The 9,922-nt window shown below is 37.1% G+C and overlaps 1 pseudogene; it reads right to left on the reverse strand.

Moving 5' to 3' along the window:
* LOC125128647 (tigger transposable element-derived protein 1-like) overlaps positions 1-8,694 on the reverse strand; it is a 28,330-nt pseudogene extending 19,636 nt beyond the window's left edge.
* Positions 8,695-9,922: the final 1,228 nt, after the last annotated feature.

The following is a 9,922-nucleotide window of genomic DNA, read 5'->3' on the forward strand; positions in this document are numbered from 1 at the left end:
AACCCCCCAAAATGTGTCATTTGTCTTCTGATTTAATAAATGTAATTTAATAAACATCTCTCTTGTGGGAAATGTTGATAACGGGAGAGGATGTGCAGGTGTAGGGGCGGGAGGTATATTCTACTCAATTTTACTCTAAACCTAAAACATCTAAAAAAAAATAGTCTGTTAAAAATAATAAAATAACTTGAAAAGGCTACTTGAGGAATTCTCTGTTAAAAAATAGCATGGTCCCCCTGTAGTGTGTCCCTCAGGCTGTTGATCTCTTGCATTTGTCTGCTTTTGCTGATGAGTGGGTCACACTACTGACACATAGTAGGTGCTCAATAAATCCCTACTGAGTTGATAAATGAACTGATCAGTTAATTATGGTCAGTGTTTTCTAGATGAGGAAATTGTGGCTCCTAGAGGCAGTATGCAGTAGGGCTAAGACCTAGCTGTGTCTTTTGTCAATGCCCTGGTCCTCCTCTTGTCCTTCCTTCCTCTTGGTGGACCCCTGACTTCTCAGCAGCATAGTGCATAGCACATAGTGTGCATGTGGCTCAGGACATGTTTAGCTAAAATCATCTTCAATATTTTATTTATCTATAAAGTGAAGCATTGTAATCTACAAAGATACCTGCAAGGATTCAGAGAAGTAAGCAAGAAGAAAAACAAGTAAAAGAAGTAGATTAATACTGATTACCTCAACTGGAGCCCTAACAGTGGTTTGTCACCCCCCTCTCACTTCCCCACTGCCTCTGATTTTAAGCTTAGTGATGTTCATTCTATAAGATTATTCCTTTTTATGAACAGTGTGTAACTATAAATATCAAGGCTGGTGTTGGTGGGAAACCAATAAAAGCAAAATTAATCGACTGGATACAAGGGGCAAGACTGAATTCATAAAATAATGTAATACCTTTCGTGAACAGGTTTACATTTCACTGGCAATCTGATAGCAGTTTTCTCCTAAGACTTCATGAAAATCAACTCTTATCCAACCCCAGATGAAAAATAGTCCAATGGCTTTAATTATTATTTAAAATCCGTAATAAAAATAGGTTAGTGGGTTTGGAGAAAGAACATGGGAGCCTAAGGAGGAAATGTTCTCCACCTAGGTAAACGGGTTAGTTCGGAGACAGAGCATCACTCCTCTCTCTCTCATTTCTCACTATTTGCCATTTTTTGGTTTTATATATATATTTATATATACACACATACATGTACGTATATAAAATAAATCTCAGAACTACTTTTTAGTTGCCTTGGAATTGATTTTCTGATGCTGAATGTAACACAGTACTAAAGAATATTTAGAAAATACAGACATTTATAAATAAGTATATAAAGTCAATCAGGATGCCATCGTTCAGAGTGAGCCATTGTTAGAGTGTTGTTATATGCAATAGAAATTTGGGCAACAGAAATGGCTAAGCAATTCACAGAAGAGAAAACTCTAGGAAGAATTTAAAAAGTAATAAAATTTGCACAACCTTACCAGTTGTTTAGGAAATGGAAAATAAAATAATACAACAAATGTAAAAGTGACCCTGGGAGACATAGTTGAAGGAAGTATCAAAGAACTGAAACATAAAATCAAGGAAATTATCCAGAATGAAGTACAGAGTGAAGGAAACAGAACCTATGTAAGAAGAAAATATCAAAAAGATCCTCTCTCTCTCTCAGGCTTTCTTTCTCTTTTCCATACCTTCTCTGCATGGCGGAGTTGTAATGCCATCAGTTGAGACAAAGCAATTAGACAGCAGGTTGAAGAGAACTGCTGGGTGGAGGGTCAGGGTAAAGGGGGCATCTCTGCAGAGGGAGAGGGCAGGCAATATTGATGGTGAGCTCCCAAACAGGGTGAGGAAGTAAACCTGCTGAGGGGCGGCCCAGCATGCAGTGTCAGAACCTAGCAAGGTGAGGCCTTCCTTGAATGAGTAGTTCCATGGAGGAAGGACTTGGCATGCTTCTCATATAATATATATACATATATATAATCTGTAATAAAATAATGACTGGGAGAATCAAATCCACACTCTTTAGACGGCAATCGTCCTCATATTGACATACAGATTCAATGCAATGCCAATCACATTCTAATAATACTTTTGAGGAAATCTATAAATCTTTTTTAAAATTTATATGAAAAGGCAGAGGATCTGGACAAGCTAAATAATTTTGGGAAAATGTGTGAGGGACTCGTACTACATGATTTCAAAGCAATATAAAGCTACAGTAGTAAAGACAGAGAGTTTGGAATAAAGATAGATTCATAAATCAACGGAAAGAATGGAAAGGCCAGAAATCACATTTTATGGCCAACTGATTTTCAGCAAAAGTGCCAAACCATTTCAAACTATGTCAAAGGTTAGTGTTTTCAAAAGGTAGTGATGAAACTACTATATATATGTTTGGAAAATATAAATAAATCTTGACAATGATACCACACACACAAATTAATGTGAGATGGAATAGAGACCTAAATATGCGAGCTAAAACTATGAAACTTACACAAGAAAAAAATTTTGACATGAGATTAGGAAAAGAGGTCCAAAAATACATATACACCTGTTACTACAAAGAAAAAAAGTAGTACTGCATTTTGTAAAACAATATGGCCTTATATTAAAAAGTCAAATTTGTATGGGCTGTAAATCCTAGCAAGTTCACTCCTAGGTATTTATATAAAGGAAATGAAAACCAAAGCACAAGTCCACATATGCTCTTGAACTGAATATTCATGTCAGCATTATTTCTAATAGTTCAACACTGGAAATGACTCATCCCAAATAATACCAACTAATGCCCTAGTGAAGGAAAAACAAAATCAGCAAATCCATACTATGCTACACCACCCAGCGATAAAAAGGAACAAAATACTATGGATCAATCTCAAAACATGTGCTAATATGTTCCATTGAAACGAAATTTTTTAAAAAGTAAAACTAAGGGAAAAAATTGGATCTGAGTTTACCTGGATTTGGGAGTCGATCAACTGCCAAGTGGTACAAGGTAACTTTTTTTTTTTTTTTTGATCCTTTTGCCTTTTCCTTGAGCCACTCCCGCGGCATATGTAGGCTCCCAGGCTAGGGGTCTAATCGGAGCTGCAGCCACCAGCCTACGCCACAGCCACAGCAATGTGGGATCCGAGCCGCATCTGCAACCCACACCACAGCTCACGGCACCACCGGATCCTTAACCCACTGAGCAAGGGCAGGGATCGAACCCACAGCGTCATGGTTTCTAGTCGGATTCGTTAACCACTGCACCACGAGGAACTCCAAGGTAACTTTTTTAAGGTGGGGAAACTCCTCTTTATCTTGGTTATATCAGAGGTTACTGTGCAATACACAATTTTCAAAATTCATCAAACACCACATTTAAGATGGGTAGGCCTTACTGTACATAAACAATACAATGTTTTAAAATGGTAACTCAAATCCTTATAACACCCACAAAATTAAAACATTCCAGATGATTTATATACAAATATAAAGGCAAAAATTTAAACTTTTACAATGAAATACAGGAATATATTTTTTGATCTAAAAAAGGAAGCATTTTTTTAAACACACACACACATACATCCCCTAGACCGTTACTGCAAAAATTAGCAAATTCAGCTTTGTTGAAATTAAGAATTTATAATCATTGAAAAAAGGGTGACAAGCTTGCCCAATTTGCCTAGGGCCTTCTAGATTTTAGCACTTTAAAATTTTGTGTCTAAAGAAACCCCTCAGTCCCAACAAACCAGGACAGTTGGTAACTGTCCAGAGTTTAGCTAATCTACTCCATGGCATTGCTGCCTCTGCCCCCAGTGTGTCTGGCACAAGTGGACAGCGGAGGCCCTAAACTGACACTATCCCTCTCATGTAAGCACACGCCCTAGATAACAGCCCACAGAGGCACAAGCAAATTTAGGTTCCTAATATGAGTCTTCCAACAGCACTTGTGAGAAACAGTCTCCCCTGCATCTTGGCTGTCCATCTGTGTGCCCCTTAGGTAAGATCCCCTGGAGCCTACCAAAATCCAGCATTTTTTTTGGTTTGAATTGACCAATTCAGCCTTAGCCCAGGAACCCAAAAGCACTCCATCCATGGGCCTTAATAAAAGGATGTGCCCTGCCTCTCCCTTGGCTGGGCCCCTGTCTTGACCTCCCAGGAGGTCAAAGTACGCTGTGTACTTCCTCTAGGACCAGTGAGGAACAAACTTCTCCCTCTCAGAGTCTCTTGTGGTCTCTTGCTGAACTGCAGCTCATCAGCTCTCACCCTCGGGTTCCATGTAACAAATCATAACAGGAACTGTACGGAAATGTCATTAAAAGAAGTGAAGACAAGCCCCAACTGGTAACCAATATTTTCCCCAAGGGTGAAAGATAAGGAATTCTCTGGACTATCAGTAAGTAAAAGGTGGCAAACACCTCATTCGATAAATAAAGGAAAGCCTTGAACAGACATTTCCGAGACGAAGAAATATAAAAGGCTAATACACATAAAGGGATGATCCATTCTATCTTATTTTTAATCTGGGAAATAAAAACTAAAGTGAAATGCCAGTGATAGACCATTAGAAACCAACGAGTTCGTTCGAATTTTTCAAAACCTTACAGCATCAAATATAAGCAAGAATTTGGAGATATATGAGAACTCACATAAAACTCTATCTAATAAGAGTTCCTGGTGAGGTGCAGTGGGTTAGGAATCTGACTGCAGTGGCTCTGGTCACTGAGAAGGAGGGGTTGGATTCCTGACCCAGTGCAGTGGGTTAAAGAATTCAGCATTGCTGCAACTGCAGCATAGTTTGTAGCTGTGGTTTAGGTTCAATCCCTGGCCTGAGAACTTCTATATGCTGTGGGTGCAGCCATTAAAAAACAAAAACAAAAACAAACCAACAAAAAACCTCTGACTAATATACAAAATTTATAACAATTCATTAGAACCGTTATCGCAAAGAAAATAATGAAGTAGAAAATGTGCATATCCTATAACCTAGTAGTCTTACTCCCAGGTTTGAAACTGTAAGGGATTTTGAATGTGTATATATCTATATATCTATATCTATATATAGATATAGATATAGATATAGATATGTGTGTGTATATTTTGAATGTGTATATATCTATATATCTATATCTATATATAGATATAGATATAGATATGTGTGTGTGTATATATATAAATTATATATATATAATTTATATATATAATTTATTTATATATATATATTGATCTTGGAGGAACTTTATGACAGTTCTGATACTAACAGAAATAAGTAGAATAGAAAATACAATTAGTCCATGTGTCCACTGAAAGGAGAATGGATAATTAAATATATTCACACAATAAAATGCTATTCAGATGTGGAAAAAATGGTAGCTACATTTTTCAACATGAATGAATTTTTTGGCTGCACCTGTGGCATCTGGATGTTCCCAGGCCAAGGATCAAACCCGTGCCACAGCAGTGACCCAAGCCATTGCAGTGACAATGCTGGATCCTTAACCTCCTGCACCACAGAGATTTTTTTTTTGTCTTTTGTCTTTTTGTTGTTGTTGTTGTTGTTGTTGCTATTTCTTGGGCCGCTCCCGTGGCATATGGAGGTTCCCAGGCCAGGGGTTGAATCGGAGCTGTAGCCACCGGCCTACGTCAGAGCCACAGCAACTCGGGATCCGAGCCGCGTCTGCAACCTACACCACAGCTCACGGCAACGCCGGATCGTTAACCCACTGAGCAAGGGCAGGGACCGAACCCGCAACCTCATGGTTCCTAGTCGGATTCGTTAACCACTGCGCCACGACGGGAACTCCACAAGAGAATTTTTAAAAATGAAGTGAAATAAAAATGCTAGTTGCTTTTAACTACAGAATGATGTAATTTTTGTCAAGTTCAAAAACAAAGAATTTTACAGATATATAGGTATGCAGCAATATTATCAAGGAAAGCAAGGAAAGACACTACTAAAGTGAAAATAATCATAGTATCAAGTGTCTCTATATGAGCATGTAGAGAAACAGTCATCTTTACCAGGGGGAAATGCAATTGCTACATTATCATTGGAAAGTAATGTGGCAATATTTACTAAAATAGAAATGAATATGTATCTATGGCTCAGTAATTTTACTTATTGGAATTGATCCAATTTTTAAAAACTGCCTTTAAATAAATATATTTGTACAAAGGTGATCATTGCGTTAGCAAAAAAATGAAAGCAAATGAAATATCTTTCAATAGAGGAATATGTGAATAAACTGTGGTACATCTGTTCTTTCCAAAATTATCCAACTATTCAAATGGCTGAATTACACTTCGAAAGTTACATTTAGTTAGATGAAAATAAAGTGGTGGGATAATATGTAAATATGATCTTGCTTTTGTAAATTATTGATTTCCAAAATAATGGCATTAGCCGGAAGCATTTATGCCTATGAATATATATACTTGTTTTGCAGGAAAAGAAATGGATTGATGTACATCAGTGTGTTAATTTGTTACTCTGGGAGATAGAAATGAAAATGGGATGGAATGAGATTATTAATTTTTAAATACAACCTTGCCTTGTTTTATTGGTTCAAAAGAGGGTATGTTACTTTTGTAATATAAAGAAGAAAAATTAAAAGAAGAAAATGTATAACTACTTTATATCCACCGGGGACATTTTGGAAAGTTTAGTTTCCAAAGTGTGTTCCAGGGAAATATATTTGATAGTACGTTTAAAGAATTCTCCTTCCAGACAAGTTTGTGAATCTGGGACTTTAAAAATTAAGGGTATTTTTTTCACTAAATTATTTATCATATTAACAATTTTACTTGTGATGTGAATTTCCAAGATGAGGATTTCATTTGTAGAATTTCTTAAAATTTTTCACAAGCTGGGATATCTCAGGGAATTATTGCTTTATAAAACCAATTTTCTGAAATAATGTGCTAATCTAATTCCCCAGACAAAATTACTCTCAATACAAAGTTAAATTCTTTCTAATCTTTTTGCCAGCATTTTAACATAGTGTAGATTATATGGTACACATAAATTTTACCTCCTTTGCCTTTGCAATGCTATTTTTAGTTTACTGTTTTATCATTGGACAGATTTTTAAGGACATCAGTTCATTACAATCTAGTTGGACTTTCAGCATAAATATTTGTGCAAAATGTAACCAACACAATCCTAAAGTCACGATTCTAAATATGATTAACGAGTAAATAATGTGTTTATGTGATTCACACTAGAAGTTTTAAAGGGACTGACTAGAGACGATGGCTATCTGGAGACAAGAGGAAAGCCTTCATGCAGAAAGGAATTTGAAGACACAGGACCAAGGCAGCCCTGGCCAGGATTAAGGGATGTACATATATCCCGATAAGAAATGAGCTTGCTCAGGATAGGGACTCTAGCTTCTACTAAGAGCATAATCTGATTGGTTAATATAGAAGATCACAAAGACTTAAGGATGAGATGCAACACCATGGAATTCTGCGGAAGGAAGCAACATTTGTTATTATGCAGCTAAACCTGGATTGTGGTAACTGAGACCTATAATAAAAAGATTTATGTTTCCAGATACAGTGAGATGTCTTCACTGTTTCACAACAAATCCCTTATTCATGGAAATAGTTATCCCCTGAAAAGAAAACTGAAAGCCTGTCAGAGTCTGTTCAGGCGGCTATAGCAGAATACCATAGACTGAGTGCCTTAAACAACAGACATTCTTTTCTCACAGTTCTGGAGGCTGGGAAGTCCAAGATCAAGAAGCCCGCAGATCTGGTGTCTGGTGAAAGCCTGCTTCAGAATTCAAGAGGGTTGCTATTTTGCTGTGTCCTCATGTGGCAGAGAACAGAGAGTGTGGTCAAGCTCTCCCATCTCTTCATATAAGGAAACTAATACCATTGATGAGGGCCCCACCCTCCTCCTGACCTAATACCTCCTAGTACCATCACATTGAGGGGCAGGATCTCAACATATGGATGTTGGAGGGACACAAATACCGTCGTGACAAAGCTACTCAGATAATTCAGCTGGATGCTGCATAAACCCAAAAATCCGTAGTAGTAAGTACTAACATTTTTAAAGTTATTTAGTAATCCCACTTACATGTATTATTAAATTTTATCTATTTACCCCACCGGTGAGAGTTAGGTATCATTATGTTAATATCATAAAGAAATTAAGACTCAGTTTGAGTGATTTACCCAAAGTCACAAAGTTAATTAGTGAATGAGCTGGGATTTACACCCAGGTGTTTCATCATGTTCTTTCTGCTACACCATCTATTCCTTCTCCAATATTAGGCATTTTGATAATAAAAAAATATAAATATGTTTAATTTGTTGCCTATCCATTCTTGATTTTTTTAAACTTTGGATTTATTTTATAGTCAGTTGGAATACCTCTTCAGGTAATTTCGTTTTTCAAGAAAAATACACTGGTGACGTTATCTCTATGTTGTTGCCTATCTGAGAATATGTTTTCATTGTCACAAACATGAAAGATAACTGGGATGGGTGTAAAGATTTGGGATCAAAACATTTTTCAATTAAAGTCCATAAGTTGTCACTCCTTACATTTTAACTTCTGATGAAGTGAAGTCTAAGCCAGACTGATTTGTGTTTAGGGGTAACTGGTTTTCATTTTCTTTTTTAATTAACCTGTTTCTTTTTCTTTTTTAATTTTCCCCTTACCTGAGTACTTGTCAAAATTTCCCTTTTTCTGATCCATCATAAATTTTACCAGAGCATGTTTTTCTCAGTTCTTTTCCACTGATTTCATCAGAGAAGCAAGAACACTTCTGCCTTTACTTTCTAATCTAATTTCTTATCAGGATTTTCAAAATTATATGTTGATGCCTATACTGCAGTTAATGTGATTTTTTCCTTCTGAACACTTATGTTTAAGTAGAACTAATTTCTCTGTCCTCTACATTTCCGTTATTTTTCTCATTTTTAATGATTTTTCTTAGAATTTCAGAACAACTCCTCGGTTTATTTCTTTAGTAGACATTTATTGTTATTCTGTGCCACTCATTGTCCTACATGCTCAGGATACAAAAATGAACAAGAGAAACAAAAATCCTTGCCTTTGTGGGGAATCACAAAAGAAAATAATGTTTCAGATAGATGATACATAAATTTGGAAATAAATGAGGCAGATATGCCAGGGATGGAAGAAGCACTTTTAAACAGGATGAGAAAGAAAAATCTTACTAAGAAGAAAACATTTGAGTAAAGACGTGATGTGGGTGAAAGGGTGAGCCAAAACATATCTAAAAGATCATAACCGGCCAGAGCAATAGCAAGGGCAATGACCCTGACTACTCGTATGTTCAAGGAAAAGTGCAGAGACCAGTGTGCCTGCTCTAGGGTGAACAAGGTGGGGGTCAGGGGAGCAGGAGATGAAGCCATCGAGGTAATCTAAAGTCAGTTCCCATGAGGCCATAGAGTAATAGCAAGAACCTTGGCATTTGCTCCAAGAAGGAAAGCCAGTGAAGAGTTCTGAGCAAAGGAGTAGCATGAGCTGATCTGCTTTTTAGTAGAATGACTGCCTGCTGTGAATAGGGCTAAGAGCAGAAGAGACATCGGGGAGAAAGCTACTGCCATAGTCCCGATGAGAGGTGATGGCGACTTGAACCAGCATGACTGGGGAGGAGGTGATGATGTGGTTGAACACTTAATGTACCTCCAAGGTAAACCAGTAAGACTTTCTGATAGGTTGGATGTGTGAATGTAGATTCTTGTACTGGGCAACTAGGACAGAGTTAAATTTTAACACAGAGAAAATTATAGAAGTAAGGAAAGGACATCATAAACAGTTTAAAGCATGTTATTTATGTAATTTTTTCGTCTCTTTCTTTTTTTGTCTTTAAGGGCTGCACCCACAGCATATGGAGGTTCCCAGGCTAGGGGTCTACACCACAGCTCACGGCAACGCCAGATCCTTAACCCAGTGA

Source organism: Phacochoerus africanus, chromosome 6 (assembly GCF_016906955.1).
Source record: "Phacochoerus africanus isolate WHEZ1 chromosome 6, ROS_Pafr_v1, whole genome shotgun sequence".
NCBI classification, from domain to species: Eukaryota; Metazoa; Chordata; class Mammalia; order Artiodactyla; family Suidae; genus Phacochoerus; species Phacochoerus africanus.